A 24653-nucleotide genomic window follows, 5' to 3' on the forward strand; every position below is an offset into this window, starting at 1 on the left:
TCCCTGGATCACGGGACACTGGTAGTGTCGGGCTGCACAGGATCCTGGGAAGGGAGGTGTGGAGAGTGACCTGTGCTTGCACACAGGCTTCTTGGTAACTGCAGCAGCAGCCTTAGCGTTTTATGCCCGTCTCTGTTGTCTTCACTGATAGCCGTGGCTTGTGCCCATCTCTGGAGCTCATTTAGGCTGAGCTCTGAATCCCCTCTCCTTGCACACCCTAAAACAATGGTCTCTTGCCTCTTCTGCAGCTCCAGACTTTTTCCCAGACTCCCTCCCAGCTAGCTGTGGTGCAGTAGCCCCCTTCAGGCTGTGTTCACGCAGCCAACCCCAGTCCTCTCCCTGGGATCTGATCTCTGAAGCCCGAACCTCAGCTCCCTGCCCCCACCCACCCAGGCAGGCGAGCAGACAAGCCTCTCAGGCTGGTGAGTGCTGGTCGACACCGATCCTCTGTGCGGGAATCTCTCCGCTTTGCCCTCTGCACCCTTGTTGCTGTGCTCTCCTCTGTGGCTCAGTAGTTTCCCCCCCTGCCAGTCCCCCATCTCTGCCAGTGAAGCGGCTTCCTAGTGTATGGAAACTTTTCCTCCTTCTCAGCTCCCTCCCAGAGGCCCAGGTCCCGTCCCTATTCTTTTGTCTCTGTTGTTTCTTTTTTTCTTTTGCCCTATCCAGGTACGTGGGGATTTTCTTGCCTTTTGGGAAGTCTGAGGTCTTCTGCCAGCGTTCAGTAGGCGTTCTGTAGGAGTTGTTCCACACGTACATGTATTTTTGATGTATTTGTGGGGAGGAAGGTGATCTCCACGTCTCGTCTTACTCCTCTGCCAACTTGAAGGTCCCCCCTGTATAGACTTTCAAAATACTAAAAACCCTTATTTTGTTTAGCCAGTTATTTAAATTCCATTCAGCCAATTGAATAACTAGAAGTTGCCCAAGGCCACTGAAGGTGAGTTTCAGAACACTCATCGAGGGCAGCCTAGCTAAAAATACTCACAATGAACATGGATTTAGGCTTGGTCCCTGTCTGGTCTGTGGCCCTGGTTATTTACACTGGCTTCTGCAAAGCCTCCACACCTCAGGGTTGCACTTATCCAAATAATTACTCTTTTAAGTGCCACAAAAGATGATGATTATCATTTCCCATAGCATTTGGACAACTGTCTCTATGTTTAGTTAATTGCTTATTCCTTTTCTCAATAATGAAATTTGTTAGTCAGATCCTACATCAGAAATAAAAGAGAAAGGAGGAGGTGTAGGTCACTGAAAATTAGAGAGCAGTGAGCTTGCTCTATATGCAGATACTCTCTGCTGAAGAACTGATATTTGGGGTACTCAAGCATCTGAAATTTTGGATTTATTCTGAACTGCTGGACACATCCAAGGGAAGGAAAACACCAGTTATTCAAAGACTATTACTCAGTGCTGTGAAGATATTTCTTATTGTTGAAGGTTAATGTACACACATATGCACACACATAAACACACACACACACACACACACCCCTAGATAGTGAATGACCATAATTGCACCATAACAGTAGCTCAGCCTTTGAAAAGTACATTAACAAGGTATTAAATTTATACCAGAAGCACTTGTCTACACTTAGCTTATCTCTGTTATTTCTACAATTATTTCCTAGATGTCACTTTTTTGTTCCTTGTTTTACTTTTACTCTACCCTCAAGAATGATAATTCAAAAAGCCTAGTTTTGAGTGATGCAAAAGGAAAATAAAAGAATCAACATCAGAAAAAAAAGTCAGAATCTGTTAATAGATTTTTCTCAAGTTGTTTTATATGTTTACAATGTGGATTCTTTACTAAATGATAAACTTTTTCTAAGCCAAAATCTGCTTGCTTGCTTGCTTTCTTTCTGTTTTTTTTCCTGTCTCTCTCTTTTTCTTGGATCTACCACAGCACTGAGTCCTGGACTGGGTGCAGATAAAACAGTGAAAGAATACTTCACAAAAAAGCCCACAAAACAGTCAAACAATTCTCATATATTATATAGTGATTCCCTTTCTTTTGTTTTTTTTTTTTTAGTTTTTGTTTGTACTCTGAAAATTGAAGCTGTACCACTTTCTAAAATGTTGAATTGACAAAGCTAGATTTGACACCACAGTAGAAAATGAAATACTTCTAACATTCCCCCCTGTTGGGGTCTATAGCAGAGCATGGTTATGCTATTTAGGATAGAACTGCTCCGTATAAACCACTGAGGAAAAATATCCCTCTGACAAAATATCAATAATTAATTCAGAAATGGTTAGCTATGTGTAAGAATGGAATCATGCACTTTGAAGTTGTAAAGACACTTCCTAGTGAGGTCTCAGTCTGCACTGAAGAAGAAGCAAGGTACAGTGAGACAACAGAGGTTTTTTATGTTGGGGAAGCCCTGACTGCTTCTCTGCAGTGCAGATCTGAAAGCCTGAAGGTCTCCACAATGTCATCAGAGAACAGGTGCCAATCAAGTGAATGTATATTACCTAAGAGGTGCTCTGCTGTTGGATATGTTACCCAGATCTGCCAATATTTCTAGCTCCAGTCTATTTTTTAAAGGGCAGCAAGTGGTCTTGAATGTATACTGAGGAAAAAAATGTGGGTTGACATTTTAAAATTCACGCAGAATAGCAATGCTATCATTTTAAACGATACTCAGTGTCTATAGGGCTTCTTATAAATGCCATCGGAATTATACTTCTCAATGCCCTATGAGTCAAAGTTAAGAAGAAAAGTCACTGGGCTTCCCTGGTGTCACAGTGGTTGAGAGTCCACCTGCTGATGCAGGGGACATGGGTTCGTGCCCTGGTCCGGGAAGATCCCACATGCCCCGGAGCGGCTGGGCCCGTGAGCCATGGCCGCTGAGCCTGTGTGTCTGGAGCCTGTGCTCCGCAACAGGAGAGGCCACAGCAGTGAGAGGCCTGCGTACAGAAAAAAAAAAAAAAAAGAAGAAAAGTCACCAAAATTTTCACACTAAACTAGCTTGTGTCGGATCCCGTAAACACAGGACTGAATCTGTGATGTAGGAAAGCAAATTACATTTAATCCCAGTATCCTTGTGATTGCTTTTGGAATGCCTACTACCTTTTTTATTGGGGTATGTATTCAGCTGGACTCTTCAATTGCTCAATACCAAAGCCCTCATTATCAGATAGTAAATGAGGTGATGAAAATTCATAGCAATATTTCAATATTCCCTGATATATATTCAGTATTTTTGTAAAAATATTTTCACACATTTTAAAATGGCATCAACTTCAACAATCCAACATATTTTATTGTTTTAATTTTACATAGAAGAAAAGTAAGATTCAGATGAATTAGAGAATTTAACCAAGATAACTAGTAATTGTAACTGCAAACACACTCCTTGATTAATGCCATTAATTATTAGTTACTTATTACTAGTAACTAATAATGACCAAGATAACTAGTAACTGTAACTGAAAACACACTCCTTGCTTCATGTTGGGAATCTCTTCAGTATTTGTTTGTTTGTTTGTTTCCCTAAAGAACAATGTATGCCTCCAAACTGAGAGACCTAAGGATGTGCAAATTCTTCTTCTTGGGCATCCTTAGGAGTGATCATTTAAAGCAACTCAAACTGGGATACAAAGCCTCCAATGAGGCAGAGCAGTAAAGAGCAGAGCACAGAGAGTGTTTTGGAAAATCATACTGAGCTGCTCACGTTTTATAAGGAGAGCAGAAAGCTCCAACTCAACATCATCAAGCCTGGGTTATAGGGATTTAGACTGGATGAGCAAAGGTAATAATATAATGTGCAGAAGTTCTAAGCATCCGTCAAGTTCCTGGTGGAAGTAAACATTTTAGAACAGCAAAGAACTCTTTTAAGAAGCAGTGGCTCCTTTTAGACCATGGCAAGGTCTGTAAGGTATTAGAAAAGAGAATCAAACTGAACTAACTGCCTGCCCCACCTCTTCCCTAGCTGCCCCTCTTCTTGGGGGCATAGATTAACTCAAATAAATCAAACATTCCCCAAAGACTCTGGTGGTGGACTCTTTTGTTCAAGCACTTATAAATGAAAGTAAAGGAGAAGCAATCTGCTAACAACATGTTTTAAAGGCTGAGGACTACACTCACAACAGAACCAGGCAGGGAATTATCTTACTCTCCCTCCAAATAACTTGAAAAAAGTCTCATTAGCTTCCAAGTGAATACTTTATGATTCATATATGACTCTTTCAACAATATTAAGTTTTCCAGAATTTGTAAAGACTTCTCTTCAGGTCTCATTGAACTGAATTTAAATGATTCCTGGGTCTTTCTGAGCAGTATTATTTTCAGAATTATGAGTGGAAATGCCTATACTTCATTTAATTTTAACTAGAAAAGTTTGCATACACATAAAAATAGTAATAACAGGTTTCCAAGAATAATATTGAACCACACACTACAAAGCAAATAATAATTCACAGTACATAGTGGGGAGGGTGATAGAACCCAACAGGTCTCTTTTCTCAATACCTACCATGGTGTTAATTACTTGTTTAGTGCCTAGCTTCTCTAAAAAACACTAAGTTATATCCTTGCTAGTTCACTTTTATAGTTTTAGTCCTTAACATCTAGTCAGACACATGATGGCTATACAATGCTTAGCTGATGGATATTTGTGAAACTCAAATAAGGAAAAGTGAAGCAAAATAAAAACACCAGCAGTTGTCCCCCACCTAAGAGCCCTGGCAAAGCCTTGCTCCCTTTCCCCTTTTCCACAAGTACCTAATGTCTCACATCATCATTACCGCCATGGCAGGACTGAATCTTTATAGCTTTGCCTTGTGCTCACAACATTCTTCCTCTGTTTTTTTTTTTTTAATTTATTTTATTTTATTTTATTATTTTTGGCTGTGTTGGGTCTTCATTGCTGTGTGTGGGCTTTCTCTAGTTGCAGTGAGCAGGGGTTACTCTTCGTTGCGGTGCGTGGGCTTCTCACTGTGGTGGCTTGTCTTGTTGCCAAGACAGACTCTAGGCGTGCAGGTTTCAGTAGTTGTGGAACGTGGGCTCAGTAGTTGTGACTCATGAGCTCTAGAGCTCAGGCTCAGTAGTTGTGGCACACAGGTTTAGCTGCTCCGTGGCATGTGGGATCCTCCCGGACCAGAGCTCACGCCCATGTCCCCTGCATTGACAGGCAGATTCTTAACCACTGTGCCACCAGGGAAGTCCCTTTTTTTGTTTTTAATCCAAATTCCTTAATACTCTTCAGATAAGAAAAATCTGATTTAATACTTTAATAACCTCATTGATAATGATTTTTTAAAGCATGGAGCCTTTCTAATAATAATTAAATGACCTTGGTACCACACTTTAATAGGAGTATCTGTCATTTTGGATATCTAGTAACACTTATTACTTAATTAATCATGAATTTTATACCCAGCAATTTTAGTGACTCACTATATATTCTAGGGGAACTGGCTGCCTATGCAAGAGAAGACAACAGTGACACAACAGGTTTTGTTTGGACTAAAAAAACAATTAAACTCTTGAGATTTAACTTGTAAAGATTTGGATTTCCGGATTCTGTTGGGGAAAACAACAAGCAAACAGTATATCCAGTAACACTAGTCCTGAATTATAATATGGCAACAGTCAATTGGACATGAGTTTAGGATTTATCCTTTTTGTGTCTATGCTCTAATTTCTCTACAATACCTTTACCTCCTTCATCTTATTTATCACCTGGCTTTTGTAGCCATTTGACTTTATTACCTCCACCTATAAATAAAATTAATAGGAGTTCAGGAGTTAATTTTGGGGCTTAACTGGGTAGAAAAATTTTGGAAATAAAAAAAATGAAATGTAAAATCTCCTTGAATTATTGTTGAATAGATATAGAGGTTTCTGTTCAATGAAATAAACAAAAACTTGGTAAACATGTTCTAGGAAGCACAGTAAATATAGTCATTATAAGCTTTCAAAAGAATTCAGTCATGTAGATGCAAAGAAATACTCCAAAAATCTGGCCTTCTTTTGGATAGATGATTTCACTTAATATTCAATGTAATTTAAATATGATATTTTAAATTTTATTTTAACAGGACATATGTCTCACACTGCCTCTTTGTCTTTGAAAAAATATAATTCACCAAAACATTTATATATTTCTGCATAATGCTTTACTTCACAGTACTTTTATATACTTATTGTCATAGTTATTAAGATGCTCAGAGGCCATTTAGGTTGAAGTAGAGATCTCTTCAATAACATTCCTGTACAGTATATCTTGTTTTAATATACACATGCATATAGAAAACATCACTTTCTTTCTTGGCTATGTAAATAGAATGAGAAGCCTGCAAAATATTGTTGTTTTATAAAGAAGTAAAAGAGTCAGAACCTTCCTAATTCAGTTCTTGTTCATGGAATTATTCAACTGAGTATTATCCCAGTGGTTCAAAAATTCAAGATATACTGATATTTTAAAAAAATTATACTGTTTTATCCCTGAATGCAACTGAAGCATTTCAACCACCCTCTTAAGATGAGACATTTCTTAAAAATGTTGCAAAATATTTTTAAAAATTGGAAACATAAAATGCAAAATGTGTGAACTTTATGATTCCTCTTTTCCTCTCCAACACCTCTCCACTACACCCATCACCAGAAGTTAGGGTATAGGATTAAAAAAGCTAAATGAGGGTAGATGAGACATCTTGAAGAGGCTTGGCATCCACATTTTAGTATATTTCTAAATATTATTGAATCACTTCAAAAATACTCATAGGGAGATCACTTTTCAAGTTCCTTCCTCTTTTTTTGTCACCTTTAGAGCCTGTACTGGAAATCTTAAAGAATCCAGAAACTGTGATGGGACAAATATATCATTGGCATTTATCAAGTTAGAGTCAACACATCTTCTCATGACAATTTTTAATAAGCGGTGCAGTCTGACAATATTCCTCTTGTATCTGGGTAATGCGCTCTATCTATTTGCCAAATTGAGTTTGACATTTGCTTTGTCTGTGTTATATGTTCATGATAACCCCTTAGCATGTTTAAGTCAAGGTATTATCTTTCAAGGAAGTTTTATGATGCTAACCCCAGATATTTTAAATAAGAACATTAGGAAAGAAAAGTAAATTAGCTGTACTGATAAATCTCATTAAATATATAAAGCAAAATGAATTTAGAAATGACAGGTGTTCCCATGAAACTTTTGGATAAATTTAGGCTCCCCTATCCACAGTATTAGGAGATTTAAAATTAGACTACATTTTATCACTATCACTACAAACTGTGCTGTTTGGCTTGTGGCATATACTTAGGTTGCTGTAAAATGTTATTCAATTATGTTTTACAACTGCTAACATGTAGGAAAATGGAGAAATGAAGATAATTTCCACATAATGAAATGAAAAAAAGAAACAGTGATAGAAAGTTGGGGTGTTATTAACTTCAAATTTGCTTTCACACAAGGATGTGTGAAAGAGAGCTGACATGCATTTTAGCAGGATAGATGGAAATGTGACTGGAGTATGAGATATATTGTTGGATAATTTATCTTACCTTGACCTACCTCTCCATTCCTATGCTGGTATCAGAGTTCAGGTCATTATTACCTATTACCTGGGATATATATATATATATATTTTTTTTTTTTGCGGTACACAGGCCTCTCACTGTTGTGGCCTCTCCCGTTGCGGAGCACAGGCTCCAGATGCGCAGGCTCAGCGGCCATGGCTCACGGGCCCAGCCGCTCCGTGGCATGTGGGATCTTTCCAGACCGGGGCACGAACCCATGTGCCCTGCATCGGCAGGCGGACTCTCAACCACTGCGCCACCAGGGAAGCCCTACCTGGGATATTTTAATAGCTTTTTAACTCATCTCATCAGCTTCAGTCACTTTCTGACTTAGTTCATTTCTTACATACTGTCAGATTCAATATCCTGAAAAACACATTTGTGTTCATGTGTTCATGGCTCATCTTATCTCTAAGTCTCCAGGGGTTTCATTTTCCTACAACCTAGAACTGAAATTCTCAGGCTGAATCAAGTGTTTCAATATCCTGACAAAAACTTACTTGTTTATCAATATTACCCAATGTTCCAAGGGCCTTACCTTTCAGGCAAATCTAACTAATCACCATAAAGTAATCACATGTCCACTTATTACTAGAATGGCTTTCTCTCCATCAAGACATGTAAATCCTACCTATCACTTAGGGCTTGTTTAAAGTGTCAGATCCCCTCTTATATTTTCCTAGAATTCACACATCTTCTGGAAGCAAATTTTCCCTCCTGTAGACAGAGCTAGAACTCTATTTCCAGTATTTGATAAAAGTGTTTTCTTCCTTAAAATCCACTTAGTCAGCAAATATTTATCAACTACCAACTATGAGAATGTTTATTTACTTGAACCATTTTGTTTACATGTAAACAAAAACAGAAAACAAATCATTTATGTAAAGTGTTTGACAGAATACTTCTTATTTTATTAGGTAGACAGTCAAGACTAGTTTCCTTCCCTCTTCTTTCCCTGCTGTATGGTACATGACTGGTTTATCACTATAAATGTCCATAGCATCTAATCTAATATCTTGTATATAATAAATGCTCAACAAATATTTATTGAACTAGTAGATGGTCTTCTTTTTAGTTCTTTCTTCATTTCTTTAAAAACTGTACATTAATCATACCAAATGTTGTTTTATTATGATTCATTTATAAAAATGTCCATTTGCATGGACATAGATCTGTATACTGTAATGTGCAACTGATAATACTTTCACTCTCCAAGCTTAAAGAATGATTTCAAATATTCATAATTAATTAGTTACTTTTGGTAATCAGAATAAACAAATATTTTTGAAGAAGAAATTAAATGTATTCTCTTCTATTTCAAAAGAGAAAATATCGGGCTTCCCTGGGCGCAGTGGTTGAGAGTCCGCCTGCCGATGCAGGGGACATGGGTTCGTGCCCCGGTCCACATGCTGCGGAGCGGCTGGGCCCGTGAGCCATGGCCGCTGGGACTGCGCGTCCGGAGCCTGTGCTCCGCAACGGGAGAGGCCACAGCAGTGAGAGGCCCGCGTACCGCAAAAAAAAAAAAAAAAAAAAAAAAAAAAAGAGAAAATATCAAAGCTGAAAGTGTCACAAGTACCTGATAATAAATACTGTCTTTTATTATACTTAACAAGTCAGCCGATCTTTTGTGTTTATATTCTATAGCCTTGTGTTGTACAAACCAATTAGCTCTGCCTACAAATACAAATAAATAGCAATCATTAACTCAGCATATAAAATTATTACCTTCAAAGATATACGTAATCAAATGAAGAAATTAATGAATGACACACTCTCTTACACAGAAAACATAAGCAAATCAATATTCAAGTATGACTGATGATGTCAATATACAACAAGCATATGGTTATAAAGAAAAGCATCACTGAAATGTATTATATATAGACCCCTCTGAGACTCTTAGATATAGCTAAAACTGTGATGTTTTAATGAACAGCATCCAAATAATTGCAATAGAATCAACTACATGTTTAAGACAAGGATTCAAAGGCAATATAAAGAGGATACATGTGCTTTCTCCAACACTCAACAAACAATACTTGTGTTTATTATCTCCGAATCTATTTTGACAACATTTTATGGAGCATATGATGTGTTCAGTAATATTTTGGATGTCCTAAGTGATACACGAAATGTACTGACAGATTTCATCTTCAAGGATGTTATAAATTAGTACAGACATGAAGCAGATAGTATTAAACACTATTTAATTAAAGGCTGAGGTAGGTTATATGGATTGTATAGCTGATTAGTTTTAAGAAGTTTCCAAAAACAACTCTGGAGTAGTTCTGTGCATTTGAGTGACTTATTTGGAAATCTCATGACTATTTGTTCATGTTGTGTTTTCTAGAACATTTTACCAAGATTTCTGTTTGTTTGCATAAAACTGTATACTCTAAATCTACTCAAAGATAAATACAGGAAAAAAAATTTAAATACATTATTATTTTTTTTTATTACCAATCTTTTTATACTTAAATTTTAAAGAAAAAATAAGGATTTCTGGTTTGGGCTTTAGCCTGAAAAGTTCTTGGAAGACATCAATCTTGGATGCTTCGGAGAACTGAGGTTGCAGGGAAAACTGTTGACTAGAAATCTGGAGAGATAGGCACATCCGGAGAGACACAGCCAAGATATACTTACTGGAACAGAAACTTCTGAAGACACAAACTGTAGGAGAATTTAAATGCTAATTTTGATGAACTGCTGGAGGCTGAGTGTGGACTAGTCATAGAGTAAGAAATTCCTGGGAGCTGCAGTCTGAGCAGGGTCCCCACACTTCTGTGGACTTTCCTTCTAGGAACTCCACCAAGATTCCATGGAGATGTGATAAGTATTCCCTCTTGGCTCCGCAGGGGAAAGGAAGAGAGAATTCATTGTGAAATATGCCCACAGCATTCTCCATAACAAAGGCCTTTTCTCCAGGGCAGAAGGCTTTTCCAGATCCTTATCCTAAGGGAAGAAAATTCCTCCCACTTCAGCCCCCTCTAAACTTTCTGTCTCACATAAGGAAAAAAATGCAGCCAGCAGAGATCAGCATTTGAAGGGAAAATACAGCCACCAGGGGAGAGAGTAAGGGAGTGGAAGAAAACAGCTATAGCTCTTGAAAAATATTTCTAAGGGTCAAAGGCCCACTAAAAGATGGAGATTTTAATTGGAGGATTATAAAACCTTCCTCCTCACTTATACCTTACTTCCATACCAACAAGAGTACCATGTTATAATAGTTTCAAGACACAGACTTTCTCTAAGGAAGAGTTCTTAAGGAAGTCTAAAGTCAAGAAGGGAGACAAGAATAGGACACTACAGGCACCTAGAGCTATAGATAACACTAAACACAGACCAATACCTAGCCATATTAAAATGAATCCTTGCACTGAAATCCTGTTTACTTCAGTATCTATTACCAGATGTAACATACAGGACATTCAACAACAAAAAAGTAATGCCAAAAGGCAAGAAAAACATAGTCTGAAGAGACAATACAATCATCAGAGCCAGACTCAGATAATGATATGGATTTTGGAATTAGCAGATAAAAAATTTAAAACTAATTGTGATAAATATATTAAAGAGGTATAATGGAAAAAATAGATACCAGATAAGAATAAATGAATAATGTAAGCAGAGAAATGGAAACTCTAAGTAAGTGTGAAAAGGAAGTCCTGGAAATCAAAGACATTGTCACACCAATGAAGACTGGCTTTGATAGACTTATCAGTAGACCCTAAAAGGCCAAAGAAAGAATTAGTGAGCTTAAATGGCCATCATAAAAAAATCTACAAACAATAAATACTGGAGAGGGTGTGGAGAAAAGGGAACCCTCTTGCACTGTTGGTGGGAATGTAAATTGATACAGCCACTATGGAGAACAGTATGGAGGTTCCTTAAAAAACTAAAAATAGAACTAACATATGACCCAGCACTCCCACTACTGGGCACATACCCTGAGAAAACCACAGTTCCAAAAGAAACATGTACTGCAATGTTCATTGCAGCACTATTTACAATAGCCAGGACATGGAAGCAACCTAAGTGTCCATCGATAGATGAATGGATAAAGAAGATGTGGCACATATATACAATGGAATATTACTCAGCCATAAAAGGAAATGAAATTGAGTTATTTGTAGTGAGGTGGCTGGACCTAGAGTCTGTCATACAAAGTGAAGTAAGTCAGAAAGAGAAAAACAAATACCATATGCTAACACATATTTATGGATCCTAAAAAAAAAAAAAATGGTTCTGATGAACCTAGTGGCAGGACAGGAATAAAGATGCAGACATGGGGAATGGACTTGAGGACACAGGGAGTGGGAAAGGTAAACCGGAATGAAGTGAGAGAGTGGCATGGACATATATACACTACCAAATGTAAAATAGATAGCTAGTGGGAAGCAGCCACATAGCACAGGGAGATAAGCTTGGTGCTTTGTGACCACCTAGAGGGACGGGTTAGGGAGGGTGGCGGGAAGATGCTAGAGGGAGGGTATATGGGGATATATGTATCCATATAGCTGATTCACTTTGTTATACAGCAGAAACTAACACAACACTGTAAAGGAATTATACTCTAATAAATATGTTTAAATAAATAAATAAATGAAAATGTGGTATATACATATAATGAAATATTACTCAGCCTTGAAAAAAGGACATCCTGTCATATGTGACAATATGGATTAACTTGGAGGATATTACATTAAAGACAAATAAGTCAGTCACAGAAGAACAAACACTGCATGATTCCATGTACATGAAATACTTAAAATAGTCAAACTCATAGAAACAAAGAGTAGAAACTGTGGTTGCCAGGGGCTATGGAAAGGAGTGAAAGGGGAGTTTCTGTTCAGTAAATATTAAGTTTCAGTGACACAAGGCAAAAAAGATCTGGAGATCTGTTTCACAACAATGTGAATATAGTAAGCATTACCAAACTGTACACTTAAAACTGGTTAAGATGGTAAATTTTATGTTATGTGTTTTTTACCACAATAAAAAAAGCCAAACCCACCTCCTTAAAAAAAAATTGCATAGCCTTTGTTATGCAAAAAGGGGAGATAAAACAAAAAGGAAGCATGAGAAAAGGAAAAGCAAAACAAACTCTAAAAAATCCTGTAGAATCTGTTCTCAACAAATCTTGCCTACTTTATCCCCAATATTTATGTATTAACATTTCTTTTCAGCCAAAATTTTATACATTAATATGTACCAAACTGAACTCCTTCACGTTTAATACACATGTTGACTCTCAACTTAACTGTATCTTATTCATGCCTCCATTATAACATTTTTCTTCCCATAATCCATTATAAATGATTGTGCCTAAATTAGTTGTCCATTCCTGGTAGTTGGGATCAGAACTTATTAATCATTATATGCCCAGCATTTATCCCCAAACACAAAATATACTAGGTTTTTAATGCAAATAAAATGAAATACTACAATTTCTGAATACTTGACCAGAAGTTGTTTGAAGTATACACACACACACACACACACACACACACACACACACACACAAATACATACCCCTCATTGTTTACCCAGAAAAATCTATTTTTTTTAATAGCTCAATTGAATTTTATCTCTTTCTCTAATGGTTTTGGCCAAAGTTGTTTCTTATTTCTCCAAATTCTTACAATCATTGTGAGTTTAAAAGTAACTGATGTCACTATTTGTTTATTTCTGTATATCTTCTCTTTAAAAAGAATGATCAGAAAGTATTCTTTAAGTCTTTGCTCTCTTCTGGTTCTTAGATAAATACTATGAACCAACTGATTTTTGACATATAGAGATATATGTGGATTTTGATTTAGCATTAAATTGTTTAATTTTTAATTGGTTAATTAAGTGACTCGATTGAAGAAATATCTCTCTGATATTTGTCTTTGTAGTGCAATAATGCCTGAGAATTACTTACTCTAGTTTGGAATAAACCCATTGAGATGGTATATTCATGGGTTCACTGAAACTCTGCTGTCATTCAGGGCCCAGACTGTCATGGCCATTATATTTTTAGTTAGGTTTTTAAAAAGTTAAGAAGCATCACTCAGAGATACAATTTTCTAAACAGCCTCTGATACTCTGGTCCTTACAAGTGGACTGTTTTCACAGAAGACACCCCGAGTAAGGAGTTATTTATAGTAAAACAAACAAAATAATATGACAACTTATTGCCCCTCCAGAAGCACGAGACAGGAAAATTAGGATAAAAATTCCACATCACTGGGGTGAAATATCAAAGCTAAAAATGTTCAATGTTGTAACAGCATTTATTTGAGGCCAAATTTATAGGTTTGCCCTTTTCCTATTTTTGCTTGGTTAATCCTTGTCGATATTGAATTATATAGGCCATTGTGCTTAATTAATGTGAGGATAAGCTCATCATTGTTTCTGTGAATAAACCCAGTTACAATGTTGATTTTCTGACGAGTTTAATGTATGCTGATTATAGTGACATTTCCATAAATGGTTTTTAAAAATCTTTGATAACAATTTTAAATATTTTATTATGAGTTACTTTTTGAATCAGAAGAAAACAGTTGTTTGAATCATAAGAAATATCTTAATAAAGCATAAAAATTTTCATCCACTATGGAAAGTTAGATTTCCATGTTTTCATAACTGAAATCATCAGCAGCAGTAGCATCTTTATTATATCATTATCCTTGCTATTCAAAGTAAGGTCTTTGGATTAGCAACGGCAATATTACTTGGAAGCTTCTTAAAAATTATGAACTTCACTTCCTATCCCAGCCTTCTAAATTCTAACAAACTCTCCAGATGATTTGCATTTGTATTAAATTTTGAAAACATCTCATTATTAACATCATCATCATCCTTGTCATCATCATCTTCATCATCATCATATAAATCCCTCAAATTGGTACCTTAGACATTCTATGTACGTTTAAAAGTGTTCTTGTTTGTTTTTGTTTTACGTCCTCAATATGTTCCTAAGGGTAGATAATGCATACCATTTATATGGTAAAATGCCATTTTACTCAAAAGTATCAATTATTTCATTTTCTTACAAGTAGAGATTATCCATCCTCTGGATCACTGCTTCTCCAACTTAAAAGTACATATTACACCGGGAGTTTATTATAATGCAGATGTTGGATCAGTAGGTCAGGGGTGAGCCTGAGATTCTGCTGTCTTTTTTGTGTTTTAAAGGATCCAACAGATCGACCTGATATAAGTTACCAGACTAGTTCCTTCACTATAGAATAGAATTATTTCAGAGTTCAATATTAGCCTTCACTGTACATAGGTTGGGCATTTAGTCATGCATTATACTAATCAGAGTTGGTGAGATATAATCTATGCTGTTAAAGTCATAAATTCCAACTCTGCTACCGTGGCCACTTTGTAAATTAGTCCATTGAGAAAGTACTGACATGTCTGGAAAAAATACGGCTGATTGATTGATTATAATTAATAATGGCATCTTCTGCATAAAATACAATAATTTATAAATTTGCTTTAGTCACAAGCATTCTCACTGCCATTTTTCTTTTTCTGTGGTACTTGGGCCTCTCACTGTTGTGGCCTCTCCCGCTGTGCAGCACAGGCTCCGGATGCGCAGGCTCAGTGGCCATGGCTCACGGGCCCAGCCGCCCCGCAGCACGTGGGATCTTCCCGGACCGGGGCACGAACCCGTGTCCCCTGCATCAGCAGGTGGACTCTCAACCACTGCGCCACCAGGGAGGCCCTCTCACTGCCATTTTTTTAAAGATTCATCCACATATTTCTTCCTCTGACCAACTTGTTAACAATTCTCCAATTTTCACATCTTTGATCATATGGTTAAATTATTAGCCAGTGTCTCTCTATATATATTTATGGCTATAGATATGGTCATATTTATATTTATATCCATACAAAGTGACAACCAAATATATCACTTGAAATTCTGCTTACTGGGAAGACACTCTCTCCCAATATGTTTAAGGACCACTCCTGAAAGTGATTACATCATTGGCAATCTTCTTACTGGCACCAGAAGATTGGGATGGGCCTGAGATCCTGTTTCCTTTTCCATGTTTTAACAGATTCAATATAATCAACCTGATATAAGCTACCAGACTAGTTCCCTCACTTCAGAATAGAAGTATTTGAGTTCAATATTAACTTCTTTTTGTTTTGAGTATTAGATCATTTTTATTTTCGTGGTGTTTCTTTTATAGTTTCCAAATATTCTAAAATAAACAAAAATTATTTGATAAGTAAAAATATTGTTATCAAAACATAATAATATTTTAAAATTTAAGTTGTTTGAACTAGTAATTCCATCACTACAAATCTAGCCTAATAAACAGTATGGGGGAAAAAAAAAACTGCACATACAAATGTCCACTGCAGCATTATTTTTGTACTAGATAAAAATAAACAGCTCAAATACCCAATAATATAATATAGTTAAATATGTCCACTAGCCAATATGGGGATTCTTGGAATATGTTATGTTACATGGCAAGAGAGAATTAAAGTTGCAGGTAGAATTATGTTTGCTAATCAGCTGGCCTTGAGGTAAGGAAAGTATCCTGGATTGTCCAGGTAGGTCCAATATAATCACAAGGGTCCTTTTAAGAGAAAGATTAAGGCAAGAGGATTAGAGTCAGAAAAGATTTTAAGATGCCTTGCTGCTCTTCTGGTTTTGAAGATGGAGCAAGGGACCATACCAAGTAATGCAGGAGACCTCTAGCATCTGAAAAAGGCAAAGAAATATATTCTTGCCTAGATCCTCCAGAAAGAATGCAGCCCTGATGACGCCTTTATTTCTAGCCCAGTGAAAACCGCTTAGGACTTCTGACCTCTGGAACTGTAGGATAATAAATTTGTGTAGTTTTATGCCACTAAGCAATAGGAAACTAACATATCAGCGTTTTTTTTGTTTTTGTTTTTGTTTTTCCTTTGCTAACTCATCATAGCAAACTTCTCATGAGGATATAAGAATCAATTCAGGGAGGAATGGAAACGAGTCAAAAATAGGTGCTGTGGAAATATGAGAAACTTGCTCATGCAATTTACTTGAGTTTTCATAGCCACTCAGGTCTGATATAAAATATACGACTTCCCCTTTAAAACCGGGCAATGCTATTTTCACTGAAATATATGACTTTGTGGAAATGATCCAGTTAATAAAGAGAAAATAAAGTATCCTTGTTACTTCATGGTTAACAACCAGTTCCTATCAAAAGCCTAATAGAAAAACAAGAGCTATTCTTAAAGAATTATGTTTAATTGCAAAAGAAAACGTCAATTTACTTCAAGGTGTTCTTATAGGGACTTTACAGAACTTCATATGACAAGTTACCTGCTGTTTCAGCAGAGAAGGAAGAAGCATAAGAGAGACCACCGTACACTATTTTGATTCCTCAAAGCCCAGCATTTCTATTCAGGATCCTGGAATTTGGACAATAAGTTTTTGGTTTTCCTCATCCATGAGAAAGAGCTAGGAATTAGGGGGTAGATTGTGTGGGTGAAGGAGTCTCGGATAAAACTCCTTTTCCTATACATCTACATAAAATATTAGGTATTGATAGAAATATTGCAAAGGACATTTGCAAATCTCATGACATACTTTTTGTTTTCATTAAATTTGCTCATCAAAATAACTTTGTTACATGGTCACCAACACAATGAAATAGTTAAGAGGACATGATAGGATGGCAAGAAAATTGAAGCTACATATACATGGAATATTATTTGTTTGTGTTTTAAAATATCCATAAGCAAATTTAAGTTTCTGTTTTTGAAGTAGCATCTGTGCATTAAAAAGAAATATATATATTTCCTGCCTTTCTAAACATTCCTCCAATTAGAATAACATTAAAAAAAAGTTAGTTAGGTATTTTATAAAAGGCAGCAAGTTTTTATCATAAAGTTAATCAAAACACTCCTTAGCAGAAACAGCAAAATGGAAAAAGGAAGTAAAATTTTATAAACTATTTAGATAGTCTCCTAGGATGCATTTCAGAGTTCAGAAAAGGGCAAGCAGTACTTTGATACCATCTGGTACGTTTTTGAATACTGGGATAATAATGATAAATTATATGTTATGAGTACATAAATGTAATTTTAAAAATACATGTACTGCTTTGAAATTAGACCCCTCTTGCTTTATCCAGGTGTTTTGTGTCTACAGTGTGCTGTCTGATTTTGAAAGGATGCCCTTAAGAGTACCCTTCTTAAATGTTTGCAATGAGATGAAAAAAAAAATTGGTCTCAGTAAATTAGAACTACTACTAATTATAAATTATTGAATAGTTGATGAGTGATGAATCTTTGCTTTTTCACATTATTTTTAACTCATTATATTCATATCAAAATCTTCAAATTTGCTTATTTACAAAGATTTAAACCAATAGCTCTTGAAGAAAAACATTTGTTTCACACCACAGCTATCTCTAACCTTGAAGCTATTTATTTTACTTAGCTCAGATCATAATTATTAGATTCTTTAAAAGGTTGAATACAGCAGGATTTAAAAAAATATCCTGCAAATCTTCCGTAACTGGAAAGAGAAGATCAGTGACCATCATTCAAAGAAAGGCTTAATGGACTGCTACACTAGGGAGAAACACATTTTATGCAAGGAATTATGAATAGCTTAATGACAGTGAAATACATATGTACAGTATAAAGAATGGTAGAATCAGTAAAAAATACAAGCATTTTTAATAGTAACTCTGGTTTCCGGAGAAAATATAACAGTGAAGAGCTGATATTAAAGATAAAACATAATCAAACATAATTAACTAAGACTTTCTTGACTTTCCTACATGGGAGACTTTGACAAAGAGTAGGCTGTACAGCTGACAACAGGATGGATATAAAGAGATTACAGACACTTCCCTGGTGGCGCAGTGGTTGAGAATCCGCCTGCCAATGCAGAAGACATGGGTTTGATCCCTGGTCCGGGAAGATCCCACGTACTGTGGAGTGGCTAAGCCCGTGTGCCACAACTACTGAGCCTGCAGTCTAGAGCCCGCAAGCCACATCTACTGAGACTACGCACCACAACTACTGAAGAGTAGCCACCGCAATGAGAAGCCTGTGCACCACAATGAAGAGTAACCCCCGCTCGCCGCAAATAAAGAAAGCCCGCACGCAGCAAAGAAGACCGAATGTAGCCAAAAATAAATTTAAAAAAAAAGATTACAGTTTAGACATGCAAAGAAGCTAGAGTCAATGTTCCTTAAATTTAAGGTACGGAGATAAGTACACAGTAATGAAGAGAGGCTTCCTATTAAAGACGACATTCAAATGGCTGATAAACATGTGTCAGTGTGCTCAACATTAGTAATCATGAGAATGCAAAATGCAACCGTGAGATACTACTTCATACCAACCAGAATAGACAAATGAAAGAAAATGCAAAGTGTTAGAGAAGTTTTGGGAGCACCTGGAATGCTTACACATGGCTAGAAGAAGTATAAATCTGTAATTTAGAAATCTTTGGTGCTCAAGTTATACATATACACACACTTTGCTGAGCCATTCCTTTTTTAGGGCTCCCTGAACAAAGTATCACAGACTAGGCTTAAATGACAGAAAATTTTATTTTTTTCTCTCAGTATAGAGGCTAGAAGTCCAAGGATGACATTTTGGTAGAGCTGATTTCTTCTGAGATCCATTAGGAAGAATCTGTCTGGGATTCTTAGCTTGGCTTTTAGATGGTTGTCTTCTCCATGCCTTCACTTTGTTTTCCTTCTGTCTGTGTCTATGTCCAAATTGCCTCTTCTTATAAAGACACAAGTTATATTGGATTAGGACTCACCCATATAGCCTAATTTTAAACTAATCACCTCTCTAAAGACCCTATCTCTAAGTAGTTACATTCTGAGGTTAGAACTTCAACACATGAATTTTGAAGAAGGGGGGAATAATTCAGCCCATAAAGATACTCAACAGAAATGCCTATACATATTTATGAAGAATCCTGCACATTATTGTTTAGTGTAGTACTATTCATAATATCTCCAAAATATAATCTACCCAAAATTAGTGTAACAAACTGAATGAGCAAGTAAATTTTGATATATTTATACTATGAACTACTATATAGCAATTAGGACATATGAATGGAACTTACAAACAGAAAGGGGCCAACATAAAGGGGTACACAACCATATACTTTCATTTATGTGAAGTACAAGAACAGGAAAAACTAATGTATAAAGTTAGAAGTCAGGAAAGGATTACTCTTGGTGGGGTTGGTGGGAAGGAATTGTGACTGGAGGAAGCATGAGGGGACTTCTGATACTAACTAGATCCTGCTGTTTTGATCTGTGTGTTCAGTTTGTGAAAATACATTAGGCTGTTTACTTAAGAATCCTGCACATTACTGAAAGTATTTTATGAGATTTAAATAAGATTTTTAAAATAAATAAATAAATAAATCTACTGGTTGACTGAAACCACTGATGTTGATTTTAATAACAAGACACAGTATTTTTTAATATTTTAGGGGAGACTAAGGTAATGATTTAAGAAACATACCCAAACTGAAATCTTGATAAACTATTTCGTGTTTCATCTCTGGCCCTTAACTAGATTCATGACATTGAACAAATCTTTTTAACTCACTGAAACCATGATTTTTCCTCCTAAATTAATATTTTCTATAGTAACATCTTTAGAAATTCTCTTTTAACCTTAGAATTCTATATTCTCATTAATTTAGGGATTGAATTGTTGAAATTGTAGTAAAAATTATCTTAAAATATTTGATTGAAAAAAGGATAAGTTTCCCTACAGTGAAGATAACAATGTATTTCCTACTTTACTGTCATTGAAATATAAGGATTAAGTTTAATTATAGAATTAAGGTTAATTATAGGATTATCCTTTTGGTTATTAATTTTGACAAATTGATTATATATGTTTCCAGAGGAAATTTATTTATGTAAAAATAATTAAGTTAGTAAAGTTTTCTTAATTATTTAATAATTTTAAGAGTTTCAATTAAGAGGTTCAATATTGGTAATATTAAAACTTGGCAAATACTTCCTAATAGTGTATATTCTTATGTGATAGGAAACTTTGGGACTATTACCAAAGCACATGAAAGAAGAGAAATATCAATTAAATATAGCTCAGAACCATCCCAAAGGCCAGGTAAAAAGAAAAGCATGCAGTGAATGGCTAAGGATTATTAATAGTACTGAAAGAGGACTGCTGGTAATTTGAAGTCAGATATTGACACAGTTAAATCAACTAAAAATAGTGGTGGGTTGTTGTGTGAGGGTGAAGAATCAGAATATTTACAATCAATCAAATCTGAAGGAAAATTAAACAAAAAGGAAATCATACCAGCGTGTAAGGCAAATATCAGAGTCTGTAGGCGCTCATGCTAAGTGATTCCTGTAGCTAACAAGAAATAGGAAATTATGACCCATGAGTTGCCTCGTGCATTGCACAGCAAAACTCAAAATGAAACAGCTATGTTGAGCTTTTTGCTTGTAGTACCCGTGCAATAATATTTTACACTGAAATCTGCTATAAAAATAATACCTAAGTCACAAAACTAGCAAAAGTAATAGGAAGAGAGATGAACTCATCCTTAAGCAGCAATTGCCTGATATTGCTACTCTTGCTTTCCAGAAATATTCATAGAATATAACTGATGTTGAATCTATCAAGATTATTGTGTTTGAAGACAAGTGGAGAGGGAGAATATGAAATATAATGAATAGTTTTCTGGTTCTAAATGCAAGCAGAGGTTTAAGTGTTTCATACTTCTTTTGAGCGGTCATGCAGTAACCTTTTCAAACTTGATGACAAACAACCTCACAGTTGGGCAATAATGTTGCCATGTGAAAAATGCTAAAACACATAAAACAAAACCTATTTCTCATTTTTCAAATCCTGAATTTTTTCTCATCTTTTAACTTTAGTTCACCTTTTATATGTTAAAGCAGTTTAAAAAATAGAGAAGAGCAGTGTAAATACTTATATGGTTTAAAAAGCTATGTACAATATTAAGAGATTTGAGATAAAGAGGACTTATAGTCACACAGATGTAAATATTTTCTAAAATTTATTTTATCTTATTCTTGAAGCACAGCAATTTGTCCTTGGATAGATCATTTAATCTTTCTTACATGATTTTATCACTATGCAATTAGCTCAATAGTACTAATAATTAACTTAGAAATGATATGAAGAATAAACATTGAATGGTATAAAGGCAGTGGAAAAAATTGTCATTTGAATAACAGTCATAATACTAAGGGATTTTTGGAATGAGTTCAACTCAGACCAATTCAGATTTGTTATTCACTTGTGACATATTAAGACATTAAACCTATTCAATATTTCTTTTAAAGATTAATAAATGAATATATATATATTTTTAGTGACTGTTATTTTCTTTTGCTATCTATAGCCAAGGTTATTGAAACAGCTTTTGCTACATAATGGGGAAAAAAGTCACTCTTTATACTCTGTTCATTATTCCCCGTGCTTAACCTTATTACTCAGCTTGCAGTAGACCATGTATGGATTCCATTGTCCTGAAGAAGCTGTATAGGATGCAAATGTACATTGGGCCATGCTCTCAGTCTTGTTATGATGCTGAAGTAAATGGCAGTCTATAGCACTAATTAACAATTAACTGCTGCAGTATATTACATTGCCTTTGGTTCAAAAGTGATTGATTAAAATGTAGAAAGACATGAAAGAAGTTTCAAGGGACAGATGAGAATGAATCTTTTCACCTACAAATGGATTTATTCATCCCCTCATCTATTGTCAATAAATATTCATTAAAAACTTACAATGGCGGTCGGAGCGCAGGGAGAGGACTGGGGTTGGCGGCTTGAACATAGCCTGAAGGGGTTAGTGCACCACGGCTAGCGGGGAGGGAGTCCGGGAGAAAGTCTGCACCTGCCGAAGAGGCAAGAGACTTTTGCTTCCCTCTTTGTTTCCAGGTGCGCGAGGAGAGGGGTTTAAGAGCGCTGCTTAAAGGAACTCCAGAGACGGGCGCGAGCCACGGCTAAAAGCGCGAACCCCAGAGACGGGCGAGAGCCATGGCTAAAAGCGCGGACCCCAAGGACAGGTGGGAGACGCTAAGGCTGCTGCTGCCGCCACCAAGGGGCCTGTGTGCGAGCACAGGTCACTATCCACACCCCTCTTCCGCGGAGCCTGTGCAGCCCGCCACTGCCAGGTACCCGGGATGCAGGGACAACTTCCCCGGGAGAATGCACGGCGGGCCTCAGGCTGCTGCAATGTCACGCCGGCCTCTGCCGCCACAGGCCCGCCCTGCACGCAGTGCCCCTCCCTCCCCCTCCCACCCCGGCCTGAGTGCGCCAGAGCCCCCGAATCAGCGGCTCCTTTATCCCCGTCCTGTCTGAGCAAAAAACAGACGCCCTCCAGCGACCTACATGCAGAGGCAAATCCAAGGCTGAGCCCCTGTGAGCTGTGAGAACAAAGAAGAGAAAGGGAAATCTCTCCCAGCAGCCTCAGAAACAGCAGATTAAAGCTCCACAATCAACTTGATGTACCCTGCATCTGTGGAATACATGAATAGACGAGTCATCCCAAATTGAGGAGGTGAGCTTCAAGAACAAGATCTATGATTTTTTTCCCCTTTTCCTCTTTTTGTGAATATGTATGTGTATGCTTCTGTGTGAGATCTTGTCTATATAGTTTTGTTTCCACCATTTGTTCTAGGGTTATCCATCCATGGTTTGTTTTTTAAATTTTTTTCTTAATAATTAATTTTAATTTTAATAACTTTATTATACCTTTCTTTCTTTCTTTCTTTCTTTCTTTCTTTCTTTCTTTCTTTCTTTCTTTCCTTCCTTCCTTCCTTCCTTCCTTCCCTCCTTTAGACAACGAATCATCCCAAATTGAGGAGGTGGTCTCAGAAAGCAAGATTTATGATTTTTTCCCCTTTAACTCTTTTTGTGAGGGTATATGTGTATGCTTCTGTGTAAGATTTTGTCTGTATAACTTTGCTTCCAACATTTGTCCTAAGGTTCTATCCGTCCCTTTTTTTTCTAATTATTTTTAATTCAATAACTTTATTATACTTTATGTTATTTTACTGTATCTTCTTTCTTTCTGTCTTTTTTCCTTCCTTCCCTCCTTCCTTCCTCCCTCTCTCTCTCCCTCCTTTCTTTCCTTCTTGCCTTCTTTCCTTCTTTGCTTCTTTCTTCCTTCCTTCCTTCCTTCCTTCCTTCCTTCCTTCCTTCCTTCCCTCCTTTCTTTCTTTCTTTCTTCATACTTCTACTAATTCTCTCTACTTTTTCTCCCTTTTATTCTGAGCCGTGTGGATGAAAGGCTCTTGGTGCTCCAGCCAGAAGTCAGGGCTCTGCCTCTGAGGTGGGAGAGCCAACTTCAGGACACTGGTCCACAAGAGACCTACCAGCTCCACATAATATCAAATGGTGAAAATCTCCCAGAGACCTCCATCTTAACACCAGCACCCAGCTTCACTCAACGACCAGCAAGCTACAGTGCTGGACAATCTATGCCAAACAACTAGCAAAACAGGAACACAACCCCACCCATTAGCAGAGAGACTGCCTAAAATCATAATAAGGCCACAGACACCCCAAAACACACCACCAGACGTGAACCTGCCCACTAGAGAGACAAGATCCAGCCTCATCCACCACAACACAGGCACTAGTCCCCTCCACCAGGAACCCTACACAACCCACTGAACCAACCTTAGCCACTGGAGACAGACATCAAAAACAGCGGGAACTACGAACCTGCAGCCTGCAAAAAGGAGACCCCAAACATAGTAAGATAAGCAAAATGAAAAGACAGAAAAACACACAGCAGAAAAAGGAGCAAGATAAAAATGCACCAGACCTAACAAATGAAGAGGAAATAGCGAGTCTACCTAAAAAAGAATTCAGAATAATGATAGTAAGGATGATCCAAAATCTTGGATATAGAATGGACAAAATGCAAGAAACAGTTAACAAGGACCTAGAAGAAATAAAGATGAAACAAGCAATGATGAACAGCACAATAAATGAAATTAAAAGTACTCTAGATGGGATCAATAGCAGAATAACTGAGGCAGAAGAACAGATAAGTGACCTGGAAGATAAAATAGTGGAAATAACTACTGCAGAGCAGAATACAGAAAAAAGAA

The 24653-nt window shown here is 36.7% G+C and overlaps 1 long non-coding RNA gene across 1 annotated transcript in view; it reads right to left on the reverse strand.

Annotated features, from left to right (window-relative positions):
- Positions 1–23830, reverse strand: part of LOC309961579 — a 460653-nt gene extending 436823 nt beyond the window's left edge. The window contains exon 1 of the long non-coding RNA XR_014326197.1: positions 23788–23830. This is a non-coding gene — a long non-coding RNA (uncharacterized lncRNA). The remainder of the gene's footprint in view (positions 1–23787) is intronic.
- Positions 23831–24653: the final 823 nt, after the last annotated feature.

Source organism: Leucopleurus acutus (assembly GCF_964270905.1).
Source record: "Leucopleurus acutus genome assembly, chromosome: 5".
Taxonomy (NCBI): Eukaryota; Metazoa; Chordata; class Mammalia; order Artiodactyla; family Delphinidae; genus Leucopleurus; species Leucopleurus acutus.